This window comes from Lissotriton helveticus, chromosome 12, assembly GCF_964261635.1.
Source record: "Lissotriton helveticus chromosome 12, aLisHel1.1, whole genome shotgun sequence".
NCBI classification, from domain to species: Eukaryota; Metazoa; Chordata; class Amphibia; order Caudata; family Salamandridae; genus Lissotriton; species Lissotriton helveticus.
The window spans coordinates 658127422-658153592 of NC_136073.1; the positions used below are offsets into that span (position 1 = coordinate 658127422).

General features: G+C 46.8%; 25 non-coding genes across 25 annotated transcripts; all 25 read left to right on the forward strand.

Annotated features, from left to right (window-relative positions):
- The first annotated feature begins 915 nt into the window (after nt 1-915).
- Nucleotides 916-1030, forward strand: LOC144801680 (U5 spliceosomal RNA). Its single transcript, XR_013605483.1, has one exon. It is a non-coding gene; the product is annotated as a U5 spliceosomal RNA (small nuclear RNA).
- Nucleotides 1031-1950: 920 nt separating this feature from the next.
- On the forward strand, nt 1951-2065 carry LOC144801682 (U5 spliceosomal RNA). Its single transcript, XR_013605485.1, has one exon. It is a non-coding gene; the product is annotated as a U5 spliceosomal RNA (small nuclear RNA).
- Nucleotides 2066-2985: 920 nt separating this feature from the next.
- LOC144801683 (U5 spliceosomal RNA) lies at nt 2986-3100 on the forward strand. Its single transcript, XR_013605486.1, has one exon. It is a non-coding gene; the product is annotated as a U5 spliceosomal RNA (small nuclear RNA).
- Nucleotides 3101-4020: 920 nt separating this feature from the next.
- On the forward strand, nt 4021-4135 carry LOC144800760 (U5 spliceosomal RNA). Its single transcript, XR_013604646.1, has one exon. It is a non-coding gene; the product is annotated as a U5 spliceosomal RNA (small nuclear RNA).
- A 933-nt stretch (nt 4136-5068) lies between these two features.
- On the forward strand, nt 5069-5183 carry LOC144801684 (U5 spliceosomal RNA). Its single transcript, XR_013605487.1, has one exon. It is a non-coding gene; the product is annotated as a U5 spliceosomal RNA (small nuclear RNA).
- Nucleotides 5184-6117: 934 nt separating this feature from the next.
- LOC144801685 (U5 spliceosomal RNA) lies at nt 6118-6232 on the forward strand. The gene has a single exon (XR_013605488.1). It is a non-coding gene; the product is annotated as a U5 spliceosomal RNA (small nuclear RNA).
- A 933-nt stretch (nt 6233-7165) lies between these two features.
- Nucleotides 7166-7280, forward strand: LOC144801686 (U5 spliceosomal RNA). Its single transcript, XR_013605489.1, has one exon. It is a non-coding gene; the product is annotated as a U5 spliceosomal RNA (small nuclear RNA).
- A 933-nt stretch (nt 7281-8213) lies between these two features.
- On the forward strand, nt 8214-8328 carry LOC144800433 (U5 spliceosomal RNA). Its single transcript, XR_013604336.1, has one exon. It is a non-coding gene; the product is annotated as a U5 spliceosomal RNA (small nuclear RNA).
- A 933-nt stretch (nt 8329-9261) lies between these two features.
- LOC144799991 (U5 spliceosomal RNA) lies at nt 9262-9376 on the forward strand. Its single transcript, XR_013603914.1, has one exon. It is a non-coding gene; the product is annotated as a U5 spliceosomal RNA (small nuclear RNA).
- A 934-nt stretch (nt 9377-10310) lies between these two features.
- LOC144799992 (U5 spliceosomal RNA) lies at nt 10311-10425 on the forward strand. Its single transcript, XR_013603915.1, has one exon. It is a non-coding gene; the product is annotated as a U5 spliceosomal RNA (small nuclear RNA).
- A 934-nt stretch (nt 10426-11359) lies between these two features.
- Nucleotides 11360-11474, forward strand: LOC144799993 (U5 spliceosomal RNA). Its single transcript, XR_013603916.1, has one exon. It is a non-coding gene; the product is annotated as a U5 spliceosomal RNA (small nuclear RNA).
- Nucleotides 11475-12408: 934 nt separating this feature from the next.
- On the forward strand, nt 12409-12523 carry LOC144799994 (U5 spliceosomal RNA). The gene has a single exon (XR_013603917.1). It is a non-coding gene; the product is annotated as a U5 spliceosomal RNA (small nuclear RNA).
- Nucleotides 12524-13456: 933 nt separating this feature from the next.
- LOC144800870 (U5 spliceosomal RNA) lies at nt 13457-13572 on the forward strand. The gene has a single exon (XR_013604752.1). It is a non-coding gene; the product is annotated as a U5 spliceosomal RNA (small nuclear RNA).
- Nucleotides 13573-14506: 934 nt separating this feature from the next.
- LOC144800700 (U5 spliceosomal RNA) lies at nt 14507-14621 on the forward strand. Its single transcript, XR_013604588.1, has one exon. It is a non-coding gene; the product is annotated as a U5 spliceosomal RNA (small nuclear RNA).
- A 933-nt stretch (nt 14622-15554) lies between these two features.
- LOC144800570 (U5 spliceosomal RNA) lies at nt 15555-15669 on the forward strand. Its single transcript, XR_013604464.1, has one exon. It is a non-coding gene; the product is annotated as a U5 spliceosomal RNA (small nuclear RNA).
- Nucleotides 15670-16602: 933 nt separating this feature from the next.
- Nucleotides 16603-16717, forward strand: LOC144799995 (U5 spliceosomal RNA). The gene has a single exon (XR_013603918.1). It is a non-coding gene; the product is annotated as a U5 spliceosomal RNA (small nuclear RNA).
- A 933-nt stretch (nt 16718-17650) lies between these two features.
- LOC144799997 (U5 spliceosomal RNA) lies at nt 17651-17765 on the forward strand. Its single transcript, XR_013603920.1, has one exon. It is a non-coding gene; the product is annotated as a U5 spliceosomal RNA (small nuclear RNA).
- A 934-nt stretch (nt 17766-18699) lies between these two features.
- Nucleotides 18700-18814, forward strand: LOC144799998 (U5 spliceosomal RNA). Its single transcript, XR_013603921.1, has one exon. It is a non-coding gene; the product is annotated as a U5 spliceosomal RNA (small nuclear RNA).
- Nucleotides 18815-19748: 934 nt separating this feature from the next.
- LOC144800719 (U5 spliceosomal RNA) lies at nt 19749-19863 on the forward strand. Its single transcript, XR_013604606.1, has one exon. It is a non-coding gene; the product is annotated as a U5 spliceosomal RNA (small nuclear RNA).
- A 933-nt stretch (nt 19864-20796) lies between these two features.
- On the forward strand, nt 20797-20911 carry LOC144799999 (U5 spliceosomal RNA). The gene has a single exon (XR_013603922.1). It is a non-coding gene; the product is annotated as a U5 spliceosomal RNA (small nuclear RNA).
- Nucleotides 20912-21829: 918 nt separating this feature from the next.
- LOC144800000 (U5 spliceosomal RNA) lies at nt 21830-21944 on the forward strand. The gene has a single exon (XR_013603923.1). It is a non-coding gene; the product is annotated as a U5 spliceosomal RNA (small nuclear RNA).
- A 933-nt stretch (nt 21945-22877) lies between these two features.
- Nucleotides 22878-22992, forward strand: LOC144800001 (U5 spliceosomal RNA). Its single transcript, XR_013603924.1, has one exon. It is a non-coding gene; the product is annotated as a U5 spliceosomal RNA (small nuclear RNA).
- Nucleotides 22993-23925: 933 nt separating this feature from the next.
- On the forward strand, nt 23926-24040 carry LOC144800002 (U5 spliceosomal RNA). The gene has a single exon (XR_013603925.1). It is a non-coding gene; the product is annotated as a U5 spliceosomal RNA (small nuclear RNA).
- Nucleotides 24041-24974: 934 nt separating this feature from the next.
- Nucleotides 24975-25089, forward strand: LOC144800003 (U5 spliceosomal RNA). Its single transcript, XR_013603927.1, has one exon. It is a non-coding gene; the product is annotated as a U5 spliceosomal RNA (small nuclear RNA).
- A 934-nt stretch (nt 25090-26023) lies between these two features.
- On the forward strand, nt 26024-26138 carry LOC144800005 (U5 spliceosomal RNA). Its single transcript, XR_013603928.1, has one exon. It is a non-coding gene; the product is annotated as a U5 spliceosomal RNA (small nuclear RNA).
- The last annotated feature ends 33 nt before the right edge of the window (nt 26139-26171 follow it).

Here is a 26171-nt window from a genome sequence, read left to right on the forward strand (position 1 = left end):
GAAAAGCATTAGAAATTGGGGAATATCTGCGAGTTGTCTGCTGCTGTTTTTTGGGGACATGAGCTTAGGTGTTTTATTCCTGAACTCCTCTGCTTGCTCATTTGCATAGACAGAGTGCAGGAGAGGTGCATCATGGGAAAGAGTTTGTGCAGTGCATGAGATTGCTTTTCGTGACTATCTTGGAATTTCATGATAGCAGGCAGTATGTTTTCTCCTCTCTTAATATTCCTGCTGTCAGAGGCCAGACGTCACCCTCCTTTTTCAAGGTGGCACCTAGACTCACGCTGTGCTTTTCATAGGGCTTGCCCGTTATTTGTGCCCGTTGGAGGTGCCCCATAGAGGTTGGCCAATCCTGAGTCGGTGCCCTGAGAGGGTGGCCAATCCTGAGTCAGATTCCTCTCAGGTACACTTGAAGCAGCACGCCAGTCCTGTTTCATGTGCCTCTAGCCTAGACAGATATATGCTTCTATATTCAGGTTTAATGAAAGTACGTGCGAAAAAGGGACTTAAAGTGCATGGCTATGTGCAGAGCACAGTGGTGGCTCACAGCCTAACGATTGGAAGGATGGTGTGGAAAGCGTAAAATCGCTGGGGGACAAAAGTCCTACAGTGCCACTTCACCTAAAGCCTGATGCACGCTTCCCGTTCCCCTTGCCCAGCATCCGCAACGCCTCCTAATGAGCTGAGGTGTGTACAGAAAAGAATTTGCATATTCCCAGACAGACGCATGGGAACTGTCCACCTTTTTGATTTTCTGTGCTTTGAGCAGAGACTCTGAAATTTGGGCCTGCTTCCCTCACCGGCCTGGTTCTTGTCCTCTTTCTTAGATTTTGAAAATACCTCTCAGGTCCTCACCCTCGCAATGACGGGGTCTTTGATGTGGTGCCACTTACCCCCAGAGAGCCATATTCTAACTTACTCTGGTTTCTCTTCAAAACGAAAAAATCTTTCGCCTTTTACTAAAGATTTCCGTGGAGAGGAACATTTACGAGTTTATTCAATTTTTTTAAGCCTTACCACAGGTGAGGCTGTTTATCGTGTGTTTAAAAGAAAAGCATTAGAAATTGGTGAATATCTGCGAGTTGTCTGCTGCTGTTTTTTGGGGACATGAGCTTAGGTGTTTTATTCCTGAACTCTCTGCTTGCTCATTTGCATAGACAGAGTGCAGGAGAGGTGCATCATGGGAAAGAGCTTGTGCAGTGCATGAGATTGCTTTTCGTGACTATCTTGGAATTTCACGATAGCAGGCAGTATGTTTTCTCCTCTCTTAATATTCCTGCTGTCAGAGGCCAGACGTCACCCTCCTTTTTCAAGGTGGCACCTAGACTCACGCTGTGCTTTTCATAGGGCTTGCCCATTATTTGTGCCCGTTAGAGGTTGGCCAATACTGAGTCGGTGCCCTGAGAGCGTGGCCAATCCTGAGTCAGATTCCTCTCAGGTACACTTGAAGCGGCACGCCAGTCCTGTTTTATGTGCCTCTAGCCTAGACAGATATATACTTCTATATTCAGGTTTAATGAAAGTACGTGCGAAAAAGGGACTTAAAGTGCATGGCTATGTGCAGAGCACAGTGGTGGCTCACAGCCTATCGATTGGAAGGATGGTGTGGAAAGCGTAAAATCGCTGGGGGACGAAAGTCCTACAGTGCCACTTCACCTAAAGCCTGATGCACGCTTCCCGTTCCCCTTGCCCAGCAGCTGCAACGCCTCCTAATGAGCTGAGGTGTGTACAGAAAAGAATTTGCATATTCCCAGACAGACGCATGGGAACTGTCCACCTTTTTGATTTTCTGTGCTTTGAGCAGAGACTCTGAAATTTGGGCCTGCTTCCCTCACCGGCCTGGTTCTTGTCCTCTTTCTTAGAGCCTGAAAATACCTCTCAGGTCCTCACCCTCGCAATGACGGGGTCTTTGATGTGGTGCCACTTACCCCCAGAGAGCCATATTCTAACTTACTCTGGTTTCTCTTCAAAACGAAAAAATCTTTCGCCTTTTACTAAAGATTTCCGTGGAGAGGAACATTTACGAGTTTATTCAATTTTTTTAAGCCTTACCACAGGTGAGGCTGTTTATCGTGTGTTTAAATGAAAAGCATTAGAAATTGGGGAATATCTGCGTGTTTTTTGGGGACGTGAGCTTAGGTGTTTTATTCCTGAACTCTCTGCTTGCTCATTTGCATAGACAGAGTGCAGGAGAGGTGCATCATGGGAAAGAGCTTGTGCAGTGCATGAGATTGCTTTTCGTGACTATCTTGGAATTTCACGATAGCAGGCAGTATGTTTTCTCCTCGCTTAATATTCCTGCTGCCAGAGGCCAGACGTCACCCTCCTTTTTCAAGGTGGCACCTAGACTCACGCTGTGCTTTTCATAGGGCTTGCCTGTTATTTGTGCCCGTTAGAGGTGCCCCATAGAGGTTGGCCAATCCTGAGTCGGTGCCCTGAGAGGGTGGCCAATCCTGAGTCAGATTCCTCTCAGGTACACTTGAAGCGGCACGCCAGTCCTTTTTCATGTGCCTCTAGCCTAGACAGATATATACTTCTATATTCAGGTTTAATGAAAGTACGTGCGAAAAAGGGACTTAAAGTGCATGGCTATGTGCAGAGCACAGTGGTGGCTCACAGCCTATTGATTGGAAGGATGGTGTGGAAAGCGTAAAATCGCTGGGGGACAAAAGTCCTACAGTGCCACTTCACCTAAAGCCTGATGCACGCTTCCCGTTCCCCTTGCCCAGCATCCGCAACGCCTCCTAATGAGCTGAGGTGTGTACAGAAAAGAATTTGCATATTCCCAGACAGACGCATGGGAACTGTCCACCTTTTTGATTTTCTGTGCTTTGAGCAGAGACTCTGAAATTTGGGCCTGCTTCCCTCACCGGCCTGGTTCTTGTCCTCTTTCTTAGATTTTGAAAATACCTCTCAGGTCCTCACCCTCGCAATGACGGGGTCTTTGATGTGGTGCCACTTACCCCCAGAGAGCCATATTCTAACTTACTCTGGTTTCTCTTCAAAACGAAAAAATCTTTCGCCTTTTACTAAAGATTTCCGTGGAGAGGAACATTTACGAGTTTATTCAATTTTTTTAAGCCTTACCACAGGTGAGGCTGTTTATCGTGTGTTTAAAAGAAAAGCATTAGAAATTGAGGAATATCTGCGAGTTGTCTGATGCTGTTTTTTGGGGACATGAGCTTAGGTGTTTTATTCCTGAACTCTCTGCTTGCTCATTTGCATAGACAGAGTGCAGGAGAGGTGCATCATGGGAAAGAGCTTGTGCAGTGCATGAGATTGCTTTTCGTGACTATCTTGGAATTTCACGATAGCAGGCAGTATGTTTTCTCCTCTCTTAATATTCCTGCTGTCAGAGGCCAGACGTCACCCTCCTTTTTCAAGGTGGCACCTAGACTCACGCTGTGCTTTTCATAGGGCTTGCCCATTATTTGTGCCCGTTAGAGGTTGGCCAATACTGAGTCGGTGCCCTGAGAGCGTGGCCAATCCTGAGTCAGATTCCTCTCAGGTACACTTGAAGCGGCACGCCAGTCCTGTTTCATGTGCCTCTAGCCTAGACAGATATATGCTTCTATATTCAGGTTTAATGAAAGTACGTGCGAAAAAGGGACTTAAAGTGCATGGCTATGTGCAGAGCACAGTGGTGGCTCACAGCCTAACGATTGGAAGGATGGTGTGGAAAGCGTAAAATCGCTGGGGGACAAAAGTCCTACAGTGCCACTTCACCTAAAGCCTGATGCACGCTTCCCGTTCCCCTTGCCCAGCATCCGCAACGCCTCCTAATGAGCTGAGGTGTGTACAGAAAAGAATTTGCATATTCCCAGACAGACGCATGGGAACTGTCCACCTTTTTGATTTTCTGTGCTTTGAGCAGAGACTCTGAAATTTGGGCCTGCTTCCCTCACCGGCCTGGTTCTTGTCCTCTTTCTTAGATTTTGAAAATACCTCTCAGGTCCTCACCCTCGCAATGACGGGGTCTTTGATGTGGTGCCACTTACCCCCAGAGAGCCATATTCTAACTTACTCTGGTTTCTCTTCAAAACGAAAAAATCTTTCGCCTTTTACTAAAGATTTCCGTGGAGAGGAACATTTGCGAGTTTATTCAATTTTTTTAAGCCTTACCACAGGTGAAGCTGTTTATCGTGTGTTTAAAAGAAAAGCATTAGAAATTGAGGAATATCTGCGAGTTGTCTGATGCTGTTTTTTGGGGACATGAGCTTAGGTGTTTTATTCCTGAACTCTCTGCTTGCTCATTTGCATAGACAGAGTGCAGGAGAGGTGCATCATGGGAAAGAGCTTGTGCAGTGCATGAGATTGCTTTTCGTGACTATCTTGGAATTTCACGATAGCAGGCAGTATGTTTTCTCCTCTCTTAATATTCCTGCTGTCAGAGGCCAGACGTCACCCTCCTTTTTCAAGGTGGCACCTAGACTCACGCTGTGCTTTTCATAAGGCTTGCCCGTTATTTGTGCCCGTTGGAGGTGCCCCATAGAGGTTGGCCAATCCTGAGTCGGTGCCCTGAGAGGGTGGCCAATCCTGAGTCAGATTCCTCTCAGGTACACTTGAAGCGGCACGCCAGTCCTGTTTCATGTGCCTCTAGCCTAGACAGATATATACTTCTATATTCAGGTTTAATGAAAGTACGTGCGAAAAAGGGACTTAAAGTGCATGGCTATGTGCAGAGCACAGTGGTGGCTCACAGCCTAACGATTGGAAGGATGGTGTGGAAAGCGTAAAATCGCTGGGGGACAAAAGTCCTACAGTGCCACTTCACCTAAAGCCTGATGCACGCTTCCCGTTCCCCTTGCCCAGCAGCCGCAATGCCTCCTAATGAGCTGAGGTGTGTACAGAAAAGAATTTGCATATTCCCAGACAGACGCATGGGAACTGTCCACCTTTTTGATTTTCTGTGCTTTGAGCAGAGACTCTGAAATTTGGGCCTGCTTCCCTCACCGGCCTGGTTCTTGTCCTCTTTCTTAGATTTTGAAAATACCTCTCAGGTCCTCACCCTCGCAATGACGGGGTCTTTGATGTGGTGCCACTTACCCCCAGAGAGCCATATTCTAACTTACTCTGGTTTCTCTTCAAAACGAAAAAATCTTTCGCCTTTTACTAAAGATTTCCGTGGAGAGGAACATTTACGAGTTTATTCAATTTTTTTAAGCCTTACCACAGGTGAGGCTGTTTATTGTGTGTTTAAAAGAAAAGCATTAGAAATTGGGGAATATCTGCGAGTTGTCTGCTGCTGTTTTTTGGGGACATGAGCTTAGGTGTTTTATTCCTGAACTCCTCTGCTTGCTCATTTGCATAGACAGAGTGCAGGAGAGGTGCATCATGGGAAAGAGCTTGTGCAGTGCATGAGATTGCTTTTCGTGACTATCTTGGAATTTCATGATAGCAGGCAGTATGTTTTCTCCTCTCTTAATATTCCTGCTGTCAGAGGCCAGACGTCACCCTCCTTTTTCAAGGTGGCACCTAGACTCACGCTGTGCTTTTCATAGGGCTTGCCCGTTATTTGTGCCCGTTGGAGGTGCCCCATAGAGGTTGGCCAATCCTGAGTCGGTGCCCTGACAGGGTGGCCAATCCTGAGTCAGATTCCTCTCAGGTACACTTGAAGCGGCACGCCAGTCCTGTTTCATGTGCCTCTAGCCTAGACAGATATATGCTTCTATATTCAGGTTTAATGAAAGTACGTGCGAAAAAGGGACTTAAAGTGCATGGCTATGTGCAGAGCACAGTGGTGGCTCACAGCCTAACGATTGGAAGGATGGTGTGGAAAGCGTAAAATCGCTGGGGGACAAAAGTCCTACAGTGCCACTTCACCTAAAGCCTGATGCACGCTTCCCGTTCCCCTTGCCCAGCATCCGCAACGCCTCCTAATGAGCTGAGGTGTGTACAGAAAAGAATTTGCATATTCCCAGACAGACGCATGGGAACTGTCCACCTTTTTGATTTTCTGTGCTTTGAGCAGAGACTCTGAAATTTGGGCCTGCTTCCCTCACCGGCCTGGTTCTTGTCCTCTTTCTTAGATTTTGAAAATACCTCTCAGGTCCTCACCCTCGCAATGACGGGGTCTTTGATGTGGTGCCACTTACCCCCAGAGAGCCATATTCTAACTTACTCTGGTTTCTCTTCAAAACGAAAAAATCTTTCGCCTTTTACTAAAGATTTCCGTGGAGAGGAACATTTACGAGTTTATTCAATTTTTTTAAGCCTTACCACAGGTGAGGCTGTTTATCGTGTGTTTAAAAGAAAAGCATTAGAAATTGAGGAATATCTGCGAGTTGTCTGATGCTGTTTTTTGGGGACATGAGCTTAGGTGTTTTATTCCTGAACTCTCTGCTTGCTCATTTGCATAGACAGAGTGCAGGAGAGGTGCATCATGGGAAAGAGCTTGTGCAGTGCATGAGATTGCTTTTCGTGACTATCTTGGAATTTCACGATAGCAGGCAGTATGTTTTCTCCTCTCTTAATATTCCTGCTGTCAGAGGCCAGACGTCACCCTCCTTTTTCAAGGTGGCACCTAGACTCACGCTGTGCTTTTCATAGGGCTTGCCCTTTATTTGTGCCCGTTGGAGGTGCCCCATAGAGGTTGGCCAATCCTGAGTCGGTGCCCTGAGAGGGTGGCCAATCCTGAGTCAGATTCCTCTCAGGTACACTTGAAGCGGCACGCCAGTCCTGTTTCATGTGCCTCTAGCCTAGACAGATATATACTTCTATATTCAGGTTTAATGAAAGTACGTGCGAAAAAGGGACTTAAAGTGCATGGCTATGTGCAGAGCACAGTGGTGGCTCACAGCCTAACGATTGGAAGGATGGTGTGGAAAGCGTAAAATCGCTGGGGGACAAAAGTCCTACAGTGCCGCTTCACCTAAAGCCTGATGCACGCTTCCCGTTCCCCTTGCCCAGCAGCCGCAACGCCTCCTAATGAGCTGAGGTGTGTACAGAAAAGAATTTGCATATTCCCAGACAGACGCATGGGAACTGTCCACCTTTTTCATTTTCTGTGCTTTGAGCAGAGACTCTGAAATTTGGGCCTGCTTCCCTCACGGGCCTGGTTCTTGTCCTCTTTCTTAGAGCCTGAAAATACCTCTCAGGTCCTCACCCTCGCAATGACGGGGTCTTTGATGTGGTGCCACTTACCCCCAGAGAGCCATATTCTAACTTACTCTGGTTTCTCTTCAAAACGAAAAAATCTTTCGCCTTTTACTAAAGATTTCCGTGGAGAGGAACATTTACGAGTTTATTCAATTTTTTTAAGCCTTACCACAGGTGAGGCTGTTTATTGTGTGTTTAAAAGAAAAGCATTAGAAATTGGGGAATATCTGCGAGTTGTCTGCTGCTGTTTTTTGGGGACATGAGCTTAGGTGTTTTATTCCTGAACTCTCTGCTTGCTCATTTGCATATACAGAGTGCAGGAGAGGTGCATCATGGGAAAGAGCTTGTGCAGTGCATGAGATTGCTTTTCGTGACTATCTTGGAATTTCATGATAGCAGGCAGTATGTTTTCTCCTCTCTTAATATTCCTGCTGTCAGAGGCCAGACGTCACCCTCCTTTTTCAAGGTGGCACCTAGACTCACGCTGTGCTTTTCATAGGGCTTGCCCGTTATTTGTGCCCGTTGGAGGTGCCCCATAGAGGTTGGCCAATCCTGAGTCGGTGCCCTGAGAGGGTGGCCAATCCTGAGTCAGATTCCTCTCAGGTACACTTGAAGCGGCACGCCAGTCCTGTTTCATGTGCCTCTAGCCTAGACAGATATATACTTCTATATTCAGGTTTAATGAAAGTACGTGCGAAAAAGGGACTTAAAGTGCATGGCTATGTGCAGAGCACAGTGGTGGCTCACAGCCTAACGATTGGAAGGATGGTGTGGAAAGCGTAAAATCGCTGGGGGACAAAAGTCCTACAGTGCCACTTCACCTAAAGCCTGATGCACGCTTCCCGTTCCCCTTGCCCAGCATCCGCAACGCCTCCTAATGAGCTGAGGTGTGTACAGAAAAGAATTTGCATATTCACAGACAGACGCATGGGAACTGTCCACCTTTTTGATTTTCTGTGCTTTGAGCAGAGACTCTGAAATTTGGGCCTGCTTCCCTCACCGGCCTGGTTCTTGTCCTCTTTCTTAGATTTTGAAAATACCTCTCAGGTCCTCACCCTCGCAATGACGGGGTCTTTGATGTGGTGCCACTTACCCCCAGAGAGCCATATTCTAACTTACTCTGGTTTCTTTTCAAAACGAAAAAATCTTTCGCCTTTTACTAAAGATTTCCGTGGAGAGGAACATTTACGAGTTTATTCAATTTTTTTAAGCCTTACCACAGGTGAGGCTGTTTATCGTGTGTTTAAAAGAAAAGCATTAGAAATTGAGGAATATCTGCGAGTTGTCTGATGTTGTTTTTTGGGGACATGAGCTTAGGTGTTTTATTCCTGAACTCTCTGCTTGCTCATTTGCATAGACAGAGTGCAGGAGAGGTGCATCATGGGAAAGAGCTTGTGCAGTGCATGAGATTGCTTTTCGTGACTATCTTGGAATTTCACGATAGCAGGCAGTATGTTTTCTCCTCTCTTAATATTCCTGCTGTCAGAGGCCAGACGTCACCCTCCTTTTTCAAGGTGGCACCTAGACTCACGCTGTGCTTTTCATAGGGCTTGCCCGTTATTTGTGCCCGTTGGAGGTGCCCCATAGAGGTTGGCCAATCCTGAGTCGGTGCCCTGAGAGGGTGGCCAATCCTGAGTCAGATTCCTCTCAGGTACACTTGAAGCGGCACGCCAGTCCTGTTTCATGTGCCTCTAGCCTAGACAGATATATACTTCTATATTCAGGTTTAATGAAAGTACGTGCGAAAAAGGGACTTAAAGTGCATGGCTATGTGCAGAGCACAGTGGTGGCTCACAGCCTATCGATTGGAAGGATGGTGTGGAAAGCGTAAAATCGCTGGGGGACGAAAGTCCTACAGTGCCACTTCACCTAAAGCCTGATGCACGCTTCCCGTTCCCCTTGCACAGCAGCTGCAACGCCTCCTAATGAGCTGAGGTGTGTACAGAAAAGAATTTGCATATTCCCAGACAGACGCATGGGAACTGTCCACCTTTTTGATTTTCTGTGCTTTGAGCAGAGAGTCTGAAATTTGGGCCTGCTTCCCTCACCGGCCTGGTTCTTGTCCTCTTTCTTAGATTTTGAAAATACCTCTCAGGTCCTCACCCTCGCAATGACGGGGTCTTTGATGTGGTGCCACTTACCCCCAGAGAGCCATATTCTAACTTACTCTGGTTTCTCTTCAAAACGAAAAAATCTTTCGCCTTTTACTAAAGATTTCCGTGGAGAGGAACATTTACGAGTTTATTCAATTTTTTTAAGCCTTACCACAGGTGAGGCTGTTTATTGTGTGTTTAAAAGAAAAGCATTAGAAATTGGGGAATATCTGCGAGTTGTCTGCTGCTGTTTTTTGGGGACATGAGCTTAGGTGTTTTATTCCTGAACTCCTCTGCTTGCTCATTTGCATAGACAGAGTGCAGGAGAGGTGCATCATGGGAAAGAGCTTGTGCAGTGCATGAGATTGCTTTTCGTGACTATCTTGGAATTTCATGATAGCAGGCAGTATGTTTTCTCCTCTCTTAATATTCCTGCTGTCAGAGGCCAGACGTCACCCTCCTTTTTCAAGGTGGCACCTAGACTCACGCTGTGCTTTTCATAGGGCTTGCCCGTTATTTGTGCCCGTTGGAGGTGCCCCATAGAGGTTGGCCAATCCTGAGTCGGTGCCCTGACAGGGTGGCCAATCCTGAGTCAGATTCCTCTCAGGTACACTTGAAGCGGCACGCCAGTCCTGTTTCATGTGCCTCTAGCCTAGACAGATATATGCTTCTATATTCAGGTTTAATGAAAGTACGTGCGAAAAAGGGACTTAAAGTGCATGGCTATGTGCAGAGCACAGTGGTGGCTCACAGCCTAACGATTGGAAGGATGGTGTGGAAAGCGTAAAATCGCTGGGGGACAAAAGTCCTACAGTGCCACTTCACCTAAAGCCTGATGCACGCTTCCCGTTCCCCTTGCCCAGCATCCGCAACGCCTCCTAATGAGCTGAGGTGTGTACAGAAAAGAATTTGCATATTCCCAGACAGACGCATGGGAACTGTCCACCTTTTTGATTTTCTGTGCTTTGAGCAGAGACTCTGAAATTTGGGCCTGCTTCCCTCACCGGCCTGGTTCTTGTCCTCTTTCTTAGATTTTGAAAATACCTCTCAGGTCCTCACCCTCGCAATGACGGGGTCTTTGATGTGGTGCCACTTACCCCCAGAGAGCCATATTCTAACTTACTCTGGTTTCTCTTCAAAACGAAAAAATCTTTCGCCTTTTACTAAAGATTTCCGTGGAGAGGAACATTTACGAGTTTATTCAATTTTTTTAAGCCTTACCACAGGTGAGGCTGTTTATTGTGTGTTTAAAAGAAAAGCATTAGAAATTGGGGAATATCTGCGAGTTGTCTGCTGCTGTTTTTTGGGGACATGAGCTTAGGTGTTTTATTCCTGAACTCCTCTGCTTGCTCATTTGCATAGACAGAGTGCAGGAGAGGTGCATCATGGGAAAGAGCTTGTGCAGTGCATGAGATTGCTTTTCGTGACTATCTTGGAATTTCACGATAGCAGGCAGTATGTTTTCTCCTCTCTTAATATTCCTGCTGTCAGAGGCCAGACGTCACCCTCCTTTTTCAAGGTGGCACCTAGACTCACGCTGTGCTTTTCATAGGGCTTGCCCGTTATTTGTGCCCGTTGGAGGTGCCCCATAGAGGTTGGCCAATCCTGAGTCGGTGCCCTGAGAGGGTGGCCAATCCTGAGTCAGATTCCTCTCAGGTACACTTGAAGCGGCACGCCAGTCCTGTTTCATGTGCCTCTAGCCTAGACAGATATATACTTCTATATTCAGGTTTAATGAAAGTACGTGCGAAAAAGGGACTTAAAGTGCATGGCTATGTGCAGAGCACAGTGGTGGCTCACAGCCTATCGATTGGAAGGATGGTGTGGAAAGCGTAAAATCGCTGGGGGACGAAAGTCCTACAGTGCCACTTCACCTAAAGCCTGATGCACGCTTCCCGTTCCCCTTGCACAGCAGCTGCAACGCCTCCTAATGAGCTGAGGTGTGTACAGAAAAGAATTTGCATATTCCCAGACAGACGCATGGGAACTGTCCACCTTTTTGATTTTCTGTGCTTTGAGCAGAGACTCTGAAATTTGGGCCTGCTTCCCTCACCGGCCTGGTTCTTGTCCTCTTTCTTAGATTTTGAAAATACCTCTCAGGTCCTCACCCTCGCAATGACGGGGTCTTTGATGTGGTGCCACTTACCCCCAGAGAGCCATATTCTAACTTACTCTGGTTTCTCTTCAAAACGAAAAAATCTTTCGCCTTTTACTAAAGATTTCCGTGGAGAGGAACATTTACGAGTTTATTCAATTTTTTTAAGCCTTACCACAGGTGAGGCTGTTTATTGTGTGTTTAAAAGAAAAGCATTAGAAATTGGGGAATATCTGCGAGTTGTCTGCTGCTGTTTTTTGGGGACATGAGCTTAGGTGTTTTATTCCTGAACTCCTCTGCTTGCTCATTTGCATAGACAGAGTGCAGGAGAGGTGCATCATGGGAAAGAGCTTGTGCAGTGCATGAGATTGCTTTTCGTGACTATCTTGGCATTTCATGATAGCAGGCAGTATGTTTTCTCCTCTCTTAATATTCCTGCTGTCAGAGGCCAGACGTCACCCTCCTTTTTCAAGGTGGCACCTAGACTCACGCTGTGCTTTTCATAGGGCTTGCCCGTTATTTGTGCCCGTTGGAGGTGCCCCATAGAGGTTGGCCAATCCTGAGTCGGTGCCCTGACAGGGTGGCCAATCCTGAGTCAGATTCCTCTCAGGTACACTTGAAGCGGCACGCCAGTCCTGTTTCATGTGCCTCTAGCCTAGACAGATATATGCTTCTATATTCAGGTTTAATGAAAGTACGTGCGAAAAAGGGACTTAAAGTGCATGGCTATGTGCAGAGCACAGTGGTGGCTCACAGCCTAACGATTGGAAGGATGGTGTGGAAAGCGTAAAATCGCTGGGGGACAAAAGTCCTACAGTGCCACTTCACCTAAAGCCTGATGCACGCTTCCCGTTCCCCTTGCCCAGCATCCGCAACGCCTCCTAATGAGCTGAGGTGTGTACAGAAAAGAATTTGCATATTCCCAGACAGACGCATGGGAACTGTCCACCTTTTTGATTTTCTGTGCTTTGAGCAGAGACTCTGAAATTTGGGCCTGCTTCCCTCACCGGCCTGGTTCTTGTCCTCTTTCTTAGATTTTGAAAATACCTCTCAGGTCCTCACCCTCGCAATGACGGGGTCTTTGATGTGGTGCCACTTACCCCCAGAGAGCCATATTCTAACTTACTCTGGTTTCTCTTCAAAACGAAAAAATCTTTCGCCTTTTACTAAAGATTTCCGTGGAGAGGAACATTTACGAGTTTATTCAATTTTTTTAAGCCTTACCACAGGTGAGGCTGTTTATCGTGTGTTTAAAAGAAAAGCATTAGAAATTGAGGAATATCTGCGAGTTGTCTGATGCTGTTTTTTGGGGACATGAGCTTAGGTGTTTTATTCCTGAACTCTCTGCTTGCTCATTTGCATAGACAGAGTGCAGGAGAGGTGCATCATGGGAAAGAGCTTGTGCAGTGCATGAGATTGCTTTTCGTGACTATCTTGGAATTTCACGATAGCAGGCAGTATGTTTTCTCCTCTCTTAATATTCCTGCTGTCAGAGGCCAGACGTCACCCTCCTTTTTCAAGGTGGCACCTAGACTCACGCTGTGCTTTTCATAGGGCTTGCCCGTTATTTGTGCCCGTTGGAGGTGCCCCATAGAGGTTGGCCAATCCTGAGTCGGTGCCCTGAGAGGGTGGCCAATCCTGAGTCAGATTCCTCTCAGGTACACTTGAAGCGGCACGCCAGTCCTGTTTCATGTGCCTCTAGCCTAGACAGATATATACTTCTATATTCAGGTTTAATGAAAGTACGTGCGAAAAAGGGACTTAAAGTGCATGGCTATGTGCAGAGCACAGTGGTGGCTCACAGCCTATCGATTGGAAGGATGGTGTGGAAAGCGTAAAATCGCTGGGGGACGAAAGTCCTACAGTGCCACTTCACCTAAAGCCTGATGCACGCTTCCCGTTCCCCTTGCACAGCAGCTGCAACGCCTCCTAATGAGCTGAGGTGTGTACAGAAAAGAATTTGCATATTCCCAGACAGACGCATGGGAACTGTCCACCTTTTTGATTTTCTGTGCTTTGAGCAGAGACTCTGAAATTTGGGCCTGCTTCCCTCACCGGCCTGGTTCTTGTCCTCTTTCTTAGATTTTGAAAATACCTCTCAGGTCCTCACCCTCGCAATGACGGGGTCTTTGATGTGGTGCCACTTACCCCCAGAGAGCCATATTCTAACTTACTCTGGTTTCTCTTCAAAACGAAAAAAATCTTTCGCCTTTTACTAAAGATTTCCGTGGAGAGGAACATTTACGAGTTTATTCAATTTTTTTAAGCCTTACCACAGGTGAGGCTGTTTATTGTGTGTTTAAAAGAAAAGCATTAGAAATTGGGGAATATCTGCGAGTTGTCTGCTGCTGTTTTTTGGGGACATGAGCTTAGGTGTTTTATTCCTGAACTCCTCTGCTTGCTCATTTGCATAGACAGAGTGCAGGAGAGGTGCATCATGGGAAAGAGCTTGTGCAGTGCATGAGATTGCTTTTCGTGACTATCTTGGAATTTCATGATAGCAGGCAGTATGTTTTCTCCTCTCTTAATATTCCTGCTGTCAGAGGCCAGACGTCACCCTCCTTTTTCAAGGTGGCACCTAGACTCACGCTGTGCTTTTCATAGGGCTTGCCCGTTATTTGTGCCCGTTGGAGGTGCCCCATAGAGGTTGGCCAATCCTGAGTCGGTGCCCTGAGAGGGTGGCCAATCCTGAGTCAGATTCCTCTCAGGTACACTTGAAGCGGCACGCCAGTCCTGTTTCATGTGCCTCTAGCCTAGACAGATATATGCTTCTATATTCAGGTTTAATGAAAGTACGTGCGAAAAAGGGACTTAAAGTGCATGGCTATGTGCAGAGCACAGTGGTGGCTCACAGCCTAACGATTGGAAGGATGGTGTGGAAAGCGTAAAATCGCTGGGGGACAAAAGTCCTACAGTGCCACTTCACCTAAAGCCTGATGCACGCTTCCCGTTCCCCTTGCCCAGCATCCGCAACGCCTCCTAATGAGCTGAGGTGTGTACAGAAAAGAATTTGCATATTCCCAGACAGACGCATGGGAACTGTCCACCTTTTTGATTTTCTGTGCTTTGAGCAGAGACTCTGAAATTTGGGCCTGCTTCCCTCACCGGCCTGGTTCTTGTCCTCTTTCTTAGATTTTGAAAATACCTCTCAGGTCCTCACCCTCGCAATGACGGGGTCTTTGATGTGGTGCCACTTACCCCCAGAGAGCCATATTTTAACTTACTCTGGTTTCTCTTCAAAACGAAAAAATCTTTCGCCTTTTACTAAAGATTTCCGTGGAGAGGAACATTTACGAGTTTATTCAATTTTGTTAAGCCTTACCACAGGTGAGGCTGTTTATCGTATGTTTAAAAGAAAAGCATTAGAAATTGAGGAATATCTGCGAGTTGTCTGATGCTGTTTTTTGGGGACATGAGCTTAGGTGTTTTATTCCTGAACTCTCTGCTTGCTCATTTGCATAGACAGAGTGCAGGAGAGGTGCATCATGGGAAAGAGCTTGTGCAGTGCATGAGATTGCTTTTCGTGACTATCTTGGAATTTCACGATAGCAGGCAGTATGTTTTCTCCTCTCTTAATATTCCTGCTGTCAGAGGCCAGACGTCACCCTCCTTTTTCAAGGTGGCACCTAGACTCACGCTGTGCTTTTCATAGGGCTTGCCCGTTATTTGTGCCCGTTGGAGGTGCCCCATAGAGGTTGGCCAATCCTGAGTCGGTGCCCTGAGAGGGTGGCCAATCCTGAGTCAGATTCCTCTCAGGTACACTTGAAGCGGCACGCCAGTCCTGTTTCATGTGCCTCTAGCCTAGACAGATATATACTTCTATATTCAGGTTTAATGAAAGTACGTGCGAAAAAGGGACTTAAAGTGCATGGCTATGTGCAGAGCACAGTGGTGGCTCACAGCCTAACGATTGGAAGGATGGTGTGGAAAGCGTAAAATCGCTGGGGGACAAAAGTCCTACAGTGCCACTTCACCTAAAGCCTGATGCACGCTTCCCGTTCCCCTTGCCCAGCAGCCGCAATGCCTCCTAATGAGCTGAGGTGTGTACAGAAAAGAATTTGCATATTCCCAGACAGACGCATGGGAACTGTCCACCTTTTTGATTTTCTGTGCTTTGAGCAGAGACTCTGAAATTTGGGCCTGCTTCCCTCACCGGCCTGGTTCTTGTCCTCTTTCTTAGATTTTGAAAATACCTCTCAGGTCCTCACCCTCGCAATGACGGGGTCTTTGATGTGGTGCCACTTACCCCCAGAGAGCCATATTCTAACTTACTCTGGTTTCTCTTCAAAACGAAAAAATCTTTCGCCTTTTACTAAAGATTTCCGTGGAGAGCAACATTTACGAGTTTATTCAATTTTTTTAAGCCTTACCACAGGTGAGGCTGTTTATCGTGTGTTTAAAAGAAAAGCATTAGAAATTGAGGAATATCTGCGAGTTGTCTGATGCTGTTTTTTGGGGACATGAGCTTAGGTGTTTTATTCCTGAACTCTCTGCTTGCTCATTTGCATAGACAGAGTGCAGGAGAGGTGCATCATGGGAAAGAGCTTGTGCAGTGCATGAGATTGCTTTTCGTGACTATCTTGGAATTTCACGATAGCAGGCAGTATGTTTTCTCCTCTCTTAATATTCCTGCTGTCAGAGGCCAGACGTCACCCTCCTTTTTCAAGGTGGCACCTAGACTCACGCTGTGCTTTTCATAGGGCTTGCCCGTTATTTGTGCCCGTTGGAGGTGCCCCATAGAGGTTGGCCAATCCTGAGTCGGTGCCCTGAGAGGGTGGCCAATCCTGAGTCAGATTCCTCTCAGGTACACTTGAAGCGGCACGCCAGTCCTGTTTCATGTGCCTCTAGCCTAGACAGATATATACTTCTATATTCAGGTTTAATGAAAGTACGTGCGAAAAAGGGACTTAAAGTGCATGGCTATGTGCAGAGCACAGTGGTGGCTCACAGCCTAACGATTGGAAGGATGGTGTGGAAAGCGTAAAATCGCTGGGGGACAAAAGTCCTACAGTGCCGCTTCACCTAAAGCCTGATGCACGCTTCCCGTTCCCCTTGCCCAGCAGCCGCAACGCCTCCTAATGAGCTGAGGTGTGTACAGAAAAGAATTTGCATATTCCCAGACAGACGCATGGGAACTGTCCACCTTTTTCATTTTCTGTGCTTTGAGCAGAGACTCTGAAATTTGGGCCTGCTTCCCTCACGGGCCTGGTTCTTCTCCTCTTTCTTAGAGCCTGAAAATACCTCTCAGGTCCTCACCCTCGCAATGACGGGGTCTTTGATGTGGTGCCACTTACCCCCAGAGAGCCATATTCTAACTTACTCTGGTTTCTCTTCAAAACGAAAAAATCTTTCGCCTTTTACTAAAGATTTCCGTGGAGAGGAACATTTACGAGTTTATTCAATTTTTTTAAGCCTTACCACAGGTGAGGCTGTTTATCGTGTGTTTAAAAGAAAAGCATTAGAAATTGAGGAATATCTGCGAGTTGTCTGATGTTGTTTTTTGGGGACATGAGCTTAGGTGTTTTATTCCTGAACTCTCTGCTTGCTCATTTGCATAGACAGAGTGCAGGAGAGGTGCATCATGGGAAAGAGCTTGTGCAGTGCATGAGATTGCTTTTCGTGACTATCTTGGAATTTCACGATAGCAGGCAGTATGTTTTCTCCTCTCTTAATATTCCTGCTGTCAGAGGCCAGACGTCACCCTCCTTTTTCAAGGTGGCACCTAGACTCACGCTGTGCTTTTCATAGGGCTTGCCCGTTATTTGTGCCCGTTGGAGGTGCCCCATAGAGGTTGGCCAATCCTGAGTCGGTGCCCTGAGAGGGTGGCCAATCCTGAGTCAGATTCCTCTCAGGTACACTTGAAGCGGCACGCCAGTCCTGTTTCATGTGCCTCTAGCCTAGACAGATATATACTTCTATATTCAGGTTTAATGAAAGTACGTGCGAAAAAGGGACTTAAAGTGCATGGCTATGTGCAGAGCACAGTGGTGGCTCACAGCCTATCGAGTGGAAGGATGGTGTGGAAAGCGTAAAATCGCTGGGGGACGAAAGTCCTACAGTGCCACTTCACCTAAAGCCTGATGCACGCTTCCCGTTCCCCTTGCACAGCAGCTGCAACGCCTCCTAATGAGCTGAGGTGTGTACAGAAAAGAATTTGCATATTCCCAGACAGACGCATGGGAACTGTCCACCTTTTTGATTTTCTGTGCTTTGAGCAGAGACTCTGAAATTTGGGCCTGCTTCCCTCACCGGCCTGGTTCTTGTCCTCTTTCTTAGATTTTGAAAATACCTCTCAGGTCCTCACCCTCGCAATGACGGGGTCTTTGATGTGGTGCCACTTACCCCCAGAGAGCCATATTCTAACTTACTCTGGTTTCTCTTCAAAACGAAAAAATCTTTCGCCTTTTACTAAAGATTTCCGTGGAGAGGAACATTTACGAGTTTATTCAATTTTTTTAAGCCTTACCACAGGTGAGGCTGTTTATTGTGTGTTTAAAAGAAAAGCATTAGAAATTGGGGAATATCTGCGAGTTGTCTGCTGCTGTTTTTTGGGGACATGAGCTTAGGTGTTTTATTCCTGAACTCCTCTGCTTGCTCATTTGCATAGACAGAGTGCAGGAGAGGTGCATCATGGGAAAGAGCTTGTGCAGTGCATGAGATTGCTTTTCGTGACTATCTTGGAATTTCATGATAGCAGGCAGTATGTTTTCTCCTCTCTTAATATTCCTGCTGTCAGAGGCCAGACGTCACCCTCCTTTTTCAAGGTGGCACCTAGACTCACGCTGTGCTTTTCATAGGGCTTGCCCGTTATTTGTGCCCGTTGGAGGTGTCCCATAGAGGTTGGCCAATCCTGAGTCGGTGCCCTGAGAGGGTGGCCAATCCTGAGTCAGATTCCTCTCAGGTACACTTGAAGCGGCACGCCAGTCCTGTTTCATGTGCCTCTAGCCTAGACAGATATATGCTTCTATATTCAGGTTTAATGAAAGTACGTGCGAAAAAGGGACTTAAAGTGCATGGCTATGTGCAGAGCACAGTGGTGGCTCACAGCCTAACGATTGGAAGGATGGTGTGGAAAGCGTAAAATCGCTGGGGGACAAAAGTCCTACAGTGCCACTTCACCTAAAGCCTGATGCACGCTTCCCGTTCCCCTTGCACAGCAGCTGCAACGCCTCCTAATGAGCTGAGGTGTGTACAGAAAAGAATTTGCATATTCCCAGACAGACGCATGGGAACTGTCCACCTTTTTGATTTTCTGTGCTTTGAGCAGAGACTCTGAAATTTGGGCCTGCTTCCCTCACCGGCCTGGTTCTTGTCCTCTTTCTTAGATTTTGAAAATACCTCTCAGGTCCTCACCCTCGCAATGACGGGGTCTTTGATGTGGTGCCACTTACCCCCAGAGAGCCATATTCTAACTTACTCTGGTTTCTCTTCAAAACGAAAAAATCTTTCGCCTTTTACTAAAGATTTCCGTGGAGAGGAACATTTACGAGTTTATTCAATTTTTTTAAGCCTTACCACAGGTGAGGCTGTTTATTGTGTGTTTAAAAGAAAAGCATTAGAAATTGGGGAATATCTGCGAGTTGTCTGCTGCTGTTTTTTGGGGACATGAGCTTAGGTGTTTTATTCCTGAACTCCTCTGCTTGCTCATTTGCATAGACAGAGTGCAGGAGAGGTGCATCATGGGAAAGAGCTTGTGCAGTGCATGAGATTGCTTTTCGTGACTATCTTGGAATTTCATGATAGCAGGCAGTATGTTTTCTCCTCTCTTAATATTCCTGCTGTCAGAGGCCAGACGTCACCCTCCTTTTTCAAGGTGGCACCTAGACTCACGCTGTGCTTTTCATAGGGCTTGCCCGTTATTTGTGCCCGTTGGAGGTGTCCCATAGAGGTTGGCCAATCCTGAGTCGGTGCCCTGAGAGGGTGGCCAATCCTGAGTCAGATTCCTCTCAGGTACACTTGAAGCGGCACGCCAGTCCTGTTTCATGTGCCTCTAGCCTAGACAGATATATGCTTCTATATTCAGGTTTAATGAAAGTACGTGCGAAAAAGGGACTTAAAGTGCATGGCTATGTGCAGAGCACAGTGGTGGCTCACAGCCTAACGATTGGAAGGATGGTGTGGAAAGCGTAAAATCGCTGGGGGACAAAAGTCCTACAGTGCCACTTCACCTAAAGCCTGATGCACGCTTCCCGTTCCCCTTGCCCAGCATCCGCAACGCCTCCTAATGAGCTGAGGTGTGTACAGAAAAGAATTTGCATATTCCCAGACAGACGCATGGGAACTGTCCACCTTTTTGATTTTCTGTGCTTTGAGCAGAGACTCTGAAATTTGGGCCTGCTTCCCTCACCGGCCTGGTTCTTGTCCTCTTTCTTAGATTTTGAAAATACCTCTCAGGTCCTCACCCTCGCAATGACGGGGTCTTTGATGTGGTGCCACTTACCCCCAGAGAGCCATATTCTAACTTACTCTGGTTTCTCTTCAAAACGAAAAAATCTTTTGCCTTTTACTAAAGATTTCCGTGGAGAGGAACATTTACGAGTTTATTCAATTTTGTTAAGCCTTACCACAGGTGAGGCTGTTTATCGTATGTTTAAAAGAAAAGCATTAGAAATTGAGGAATATCTGCGAGTTGTCTGATGCTGTTTTTTGGGGACATGAGCTTAGGTGTTTTATTCCTGAACTCTCTGCTTGCTCATTTGCATAGACAGAGTGCAGGAGAGGTGCATCATGGGAAAGAGCTTGTGCAGTGCATGAGATTGCTTTTCGTGACTATCTTGGAATTTCACGATAGCAGGCAGTATGTTTTCTCCTCTCTTAATATTCCTGCTGTCAGAGGCCAGACGTCACCCTCCTTTTTCAAGGTGGCACCTAGACTCACGCTGTGCTTTTCATAGGGCTTGCCCGTTATTTGTGCCCGTTGGAGGTGCCCCATAGAGGTTGGCCAATCCTGAGTCGGTGCCCTGAGAGGGTGGCCAATCCTGAGTCAGATTCCTCTCAGGTACACTTGAAGCGGCACGCCAGTCCTGTTTCATGTGCCTCTAGCCTAGACAGATATATACTTCTATATTCAGGTTTAATGAAAGTACGTGCGAAAAAGGGACTTAAAGTGCATGGCTATGTGCAGAGCACAGTGGTGGCTCACAGCCTAACGATTGGAAGGATGGTGTGGAAAGCGTAAAATCGCTGGGGGACAAAAGTCCTACAGTGCCACTTCACCTAAAGCCTGATGCACGCTTCCCGTTCCCCTTGCCCAGCAGCCGCAATGCCTCCTAATGAGCTGAGGTGTGTACAGAAAAGAATTTGCATATTCCCAGACAGACGCATGGGAACTGTCCACCTTTTTGATTTTCTGTGCTTTGAGCAGAGACTCTGAAATTTGGGCCTGCTTCCCTCACCGGCCTGGTTCTTGTCCTCTTTCTTAGATTTTGAAAATACCTCTCAGGTCCTCACCCTCGCAATGACGGGGTCTTTGATGTGGTGCCACTTACCCCCAGAGAGCCATATTCTAACTTACTCTGGTTTCTCTTCAAAACGAAAAAATCTTTCGCCTTTTACTAAAGATTTCCGTGGAGAGGAACATTTACGAGTTTATTCAATTTTTTTAAGCCTTACCACAGGTGAGGCTGTTTATTGTGTGTTTAAAAGAAAAGCATTAGAAATTGGGGAATATCTGTGAGTTGTCTGCTGCTGTTTTTTGGGGACATGAGCTTAGGTGTTTTATTCCTGAACTCCTCTGCTTGCTCATTTGCATAGACAGAGTGCAGGAGAGGTGCATCATGGGAAAGAGCTTGTGCAGTGCATGAGATTGCTTTTCGTGACTATCTTGGAATTTCATGATAGCAGGCAGTATGTTTTCTCCTCTCTTAATATTCCTGCTGTCAGAGGCCAGACGTCACCCTCCTTTTTCAAGGTGGCACCTAGACTCACGCTGTGCTTTTCATAGGGCTTGCCCGTTATTTGTGCCCGTTGGTTGGCCAATCCTGAGTCGGTGCCCTGAGAGGGTGGCCAATCCTGAGTCAGATTCCTCTCAGGTACACTTGAAGCGGCACGCCAGTCCTGTTTCATGTGCCTCTAGCCTAGACAGATATATGCTTCTATATTCAGGTTTAATGAAAGTACGTGCGAAAAAGGGACTTAAAGTGCATGGCTATGTGCAGAGCACAGTGGTGGCTCACAGCCTAACGATTGGAAGGATGGTGTGGAAAGCGTAAAATCGCTGGGGGACAAAAGTCCTACAGTGCCACTTTACCTAAAGCCTGATGCACGCTTCCCGTTCCCCTTGCCCAGCATCCGCAACGCCTCCTAATGAGCTGAGGTGTGTACAGAAAAGAATTTGCATATTCCCAGACAGACGCATGGGAACTGTCCACCTTTTTGATTTTCTGTGCTTTGAGCAGAGACTCTGAAATTTGGGCCTGCTTCCCTCACCGGCCTGGTTCTTGTCCTCTTTCTTAGATTTTGAAAATACCTCTCAGGTCCTCACCCTCGCAATGACGGGGTCTTTGATGTGGTGCCACTTACCCCCAGAGAGCCATATTCTAACTTACTCTGGTTTCTCTTCAAAACGAAAAAATCTTTCGCCTTTTACTAAAGATTTCCGTGGAGAGGAACATTTACGAGTTTATTCAATTTTTTTAAGCCTTACCACAGGTGAGGCTGTTTATCGTGATTTTAAAAGAAAAGCATTAGAAATTGAGGAATATCTGCGAGTTGTCTGATGCTGTTTTTTGGGGACATGAGCTTAGGTGTTTTATTCCTGAACTCTCTGCTTGCTCATTTGCATAGACAGAGTGCAGGAGAGGTGCATCATGGGAAAGAGCTTGTGCAGTGCATGAGATTGCTTTTCGTGACTATCTTGGAATTTCACGATAGCAGGCAGTATGTTTTCTCCTCTCTTAATATTCCTGCTGTCAGAGGCCAGACGTCACCCTCCTTTTTCAAGGTGGCACCTAGACTCACGCTGTGCTTTTCATAGGGCTTGCCCGTTATTTGTGCCCGTTGGAGGTGCCCCATAGAGGTTGGCCAATCCTGAGTCGGTGCCCTGAGAGGGTGGCCAATCCTGAGTCAGATTCCTCTCAGGTACACTTGAAGCGGCACGCCAGTCCTGTTTCATGTGCCTCTAGCCTAGACAGATATATACTTCTATATTCAGGTTTAATGAAAGTACGTGCGAAAAAGGGACTTAAAGTGCATGGCTATGTGCAGAGCACAGTGGTGGCTCACAGCCTAACGATTGGAAGGATGGTGTGGAAAGCGTAAAATCGCTGGGGGACAAAAGTCCTACAGTGCCGCTTCACCTAAAGCCTGATGCACGCTTCCCGTTCCCCTTGCCCAGCAGCCGCAACGCCTCCTAATGAGCTGAGGTGTGTACAGAAAAGAATTTGCATATTCCCAGACAGACGCATGGGAACTGTCCACCTTTTTCATTTTCTGTGCTTTGAGCAGAGACTCTGAAATTTGGGCCTGCTTCCCTCACCGGCCTGGTTCTTGTCCTCTTTCTTAGAGCCTGAAAATACCTCTCAGGTCCTCACCCTCGCAATGACGGGGTCTTTGATGTGGTGCCACTTACCCCCAGAGAGCCATATTCTAACTTACTCTGGTTTCTCTTCAAAACGAAAAAATCTTTCGCCTTTTACTAAAGATTTCCGTGGAGAGGAACATTTACGAGTTTATTCAATTTTTTTAAGCCTTACCACAGGTGAGGCTGTTTATCGTGTGTTTAAAAGAAAAGCATTAGAAATTGAGGAATATCTGCGAGTTGTCTGATGTTGTTTTTTGGGGACATGAGCTTAGGTGTTTTATTCCTGAACTCTCTGCTTGCTCATTTGCATAGACAGAGTGCAGGAGAGGTGCATCATGGGAAAGAGCTTGTGCAGTGCATGAGATTGCTTTTCGTGACTATCTTGGAATTTCACGATAGCAGGCAGTATGTTTTCTCCTCTCTTAATATTCCTGCTGTCAGAGGCCAGACGTCACCCTCCTTTTTCAAGGTGGCACCTAGACTCACGCTGTGCTTTTCATAGGGCTTGCCCGTTATTTGTGCCCGTTGGAGGTGCCCCATAGAGGTTGGCCAATCCTGAGTCGGTGCCCTGAGAGGGTGGCCAATCCTGAGTCAGATTCCTCTCAAGTACACTTGAAGCGGCACGCCAGTCCTGTTTCATGTGCCTCTAGCCTAGACAGATATATACTTCTATATTCAGGTTTAATGAAATTACGTGCGAAAAAGGGACTTAAAGTGCATGGCTATGTGCAGAGCACAGTGGTGGCTCACAGCCTATCGATTGGAAGGATGGTGTGGAAAGCGTAAAATCGCTGGGGGACGAAAGTCCTACAGTGCCACTTCACCTAAAGCCTGATGCACGCTTCCCGTTCCCCTTGCACAGCAGCTGCAACGCCTCCTAATGAGCTGAGGTGTGTACAGAAAAGAATTTGCATATTCCCAGACAGACGCATGGGAACTGTCCACCTTTTTGATTTTCTGTGCTTTGAGCAGAGACTCTGAAATTTGGGCCTGCTTCCCTCACCGGCCTGGTTCTTGTCCTCTTTCTTAGATTTTGAAAATACCTCTCAGGTCCTCACCCTCGCAATGACGGGGTCTTTGATGTGGTGCCACTTACCCCCAGAGAGCCATATTCTAACTTACTCTGGTTTCTCTTCAAAACGAAAAAATCTTTCGCCTTTTACTAAAGATTTCCGTGGAGAGGAACATTTACGAGTTTATTCAATTTTTTTAAGCCTTACCACAGGTGAGGCTGTTTATTGTGTGTTTAAAAGAAAAGCATTAGAAATTGGGGAATATCTGCGAGTTGTCTGCTGCTGTTTTTTGGGGACATGAGCTTAGGTGTTTTATTCCTGAACTCCTCTGCTTGCTCATTTGCATAGACAGAGTGCAGGAGAGGTGCATCATGGGAAAGAGCTTGTGCAGTGCATGAGATTGCTTTTCGTGACTATCTTGGAATTTCATGATAGCAGGCAGTATGTTTTCTCCTCTCTTAATATTCCTGCTGTCAGAGGCCAGACGTCACCCTCCTTTTTCAAGGTGGCACCTAGACTCACGCTGTGCTTTTCATAGGGCTTGCCCGTTATTTGTGCCCGTTGGAGGTGCCCCATAGAGGTTGGCCAATCCTGAGTCGGTGCCCTGAGAGGGTGGCCAATCCTGAGTCAGATTCCTCTCAGGTACACTTGAAGCGGCACGCCAGTCCTGTTTCATGTGCCTCTAGCCTAGACAGATATATGCTTCTATATTCAGGTTTAATGAAAGTACGTGCGAAAAAGGGACTTAAAGTGCATGGCTATGTGCAGAGCACAGTGGTGGCTCACAGCCTAACGATTGGAAGGATGGTGTGGAAAGCGTAAAATCGCTGGGGGACAAAAGTCCTACAGTGCCACTTCACCTAAAGCCTGATGCACGCTTCCCGTTCCCCTTGCCCAGCATCCGCAACGCCTCCTAATGAGCTGAGGTGTGTACAGAAAAGAATTTGCATATTCCCAGACAGACGCATGGGAACTGTCCACCTTTTTGATTTTCTGTGCTTTGAGCAGAGACTCTGAAATTTGGGCCTGCTTCCCTCACCGGCCTGGTTCTTGTCCTCTTTCTTAGATTTTGAAAATACCTCTCAGGTCCTCACCCTCGCAATGACGGGGTCTTTGATGTGGTGCCACTTACCCCCAGAGAGCCATATTCTAACTTACTCTGGTTTCTCTTCAAAACGAAAAAATCTTTCGCCTTTTACTAAAGATTTCCGTGGAGAGGAACATTTACGAGTTTATTCAATTTTTTTAAGCCTTACCACAGGTGAGGCTGTTTATTGTGTGTTTAAAAGAAAAGCATTAGAAATTGGGGAATATCTGCGAGTTGTCTGCTGCTGTTTTTTGGGGACATGAGCTTAGGTGTTTTATTCCTGAACTCCTCTGCTTGCTCATTTGCATAGACAGAGTGCAGGAGAGGTGCATCATGGGAAAGAGCTTGTGCAGTGCATGAGATTGCTTTTCGTGACTATCTTGGAATTTCATGATAGCAGGCAGTATGTTTTCTCCTCTCTTAATATTCCTGCTGTCAGAGGCCAGACGTCACCCTCCTTTTTCAAGGTGGCACCTAGACTCACGCTGTGCTTTTCATAGGGCTTGCCCGTTATTTGTGCCCGTTGGAGGTGTCCCATAGAGGTTGGCCAATCCTGAGTCGGTGCCCTGAGAGGGTGGCCAATCCTGAGTCAGATTCCTCTCAGGTACACTTGAAGCGGCACGCCAGTCCTGTTTCATGTGCCTCTAGCCTAGACAGATATATGCTTCTATATTCAGGTTTAATGAAAGTACGTGCGAAAAAGGGACTTAAAGTGCATGGCTATGTGCAGAGCACAGTGGTGGCTCACAGCCTAACGATTGGAAGGATGGTGTGGAAAGCGTAAAATCGCTGGGGGACAAAAGTCCTACAGTGCCACTTCACCTAAAGCCTGATGCACGCTTCCCGTTCCCCTTGCACAGCAGCTGCAACGCCTCCTAATGAGCTGAGGTGTGTACAGAAAAGAATTTGCATATTCCCAGACAGACGCATGGGAACTGTCCACCTTTTTGATTTTCTGTGCTTTGAGCAGAGACTCTGAAATTTGGGCCTGCTTCCCTCACCGGCCTGGTTCTTGTCCTCTTTCTTAGATTTTGAAAATACCTCTCAGGTCCTCACCCTCGCAATGACGGGGTCTTTGATGTGGTGCCACTTACCCCCAGAGAGCCATATTCTAACTTACTCTGGTTTCTCTTCAAAACGAAAAAATCTTTCGCCTTTTACTAAAGATTTCCGTGGAGAGGAACATTTACGAGTTTATTCAATTTTTTTAAGCCTTACCACAGGTGAGGCTGTTTATTGTGTGTTTAAAAGAAAAGCATTAGAA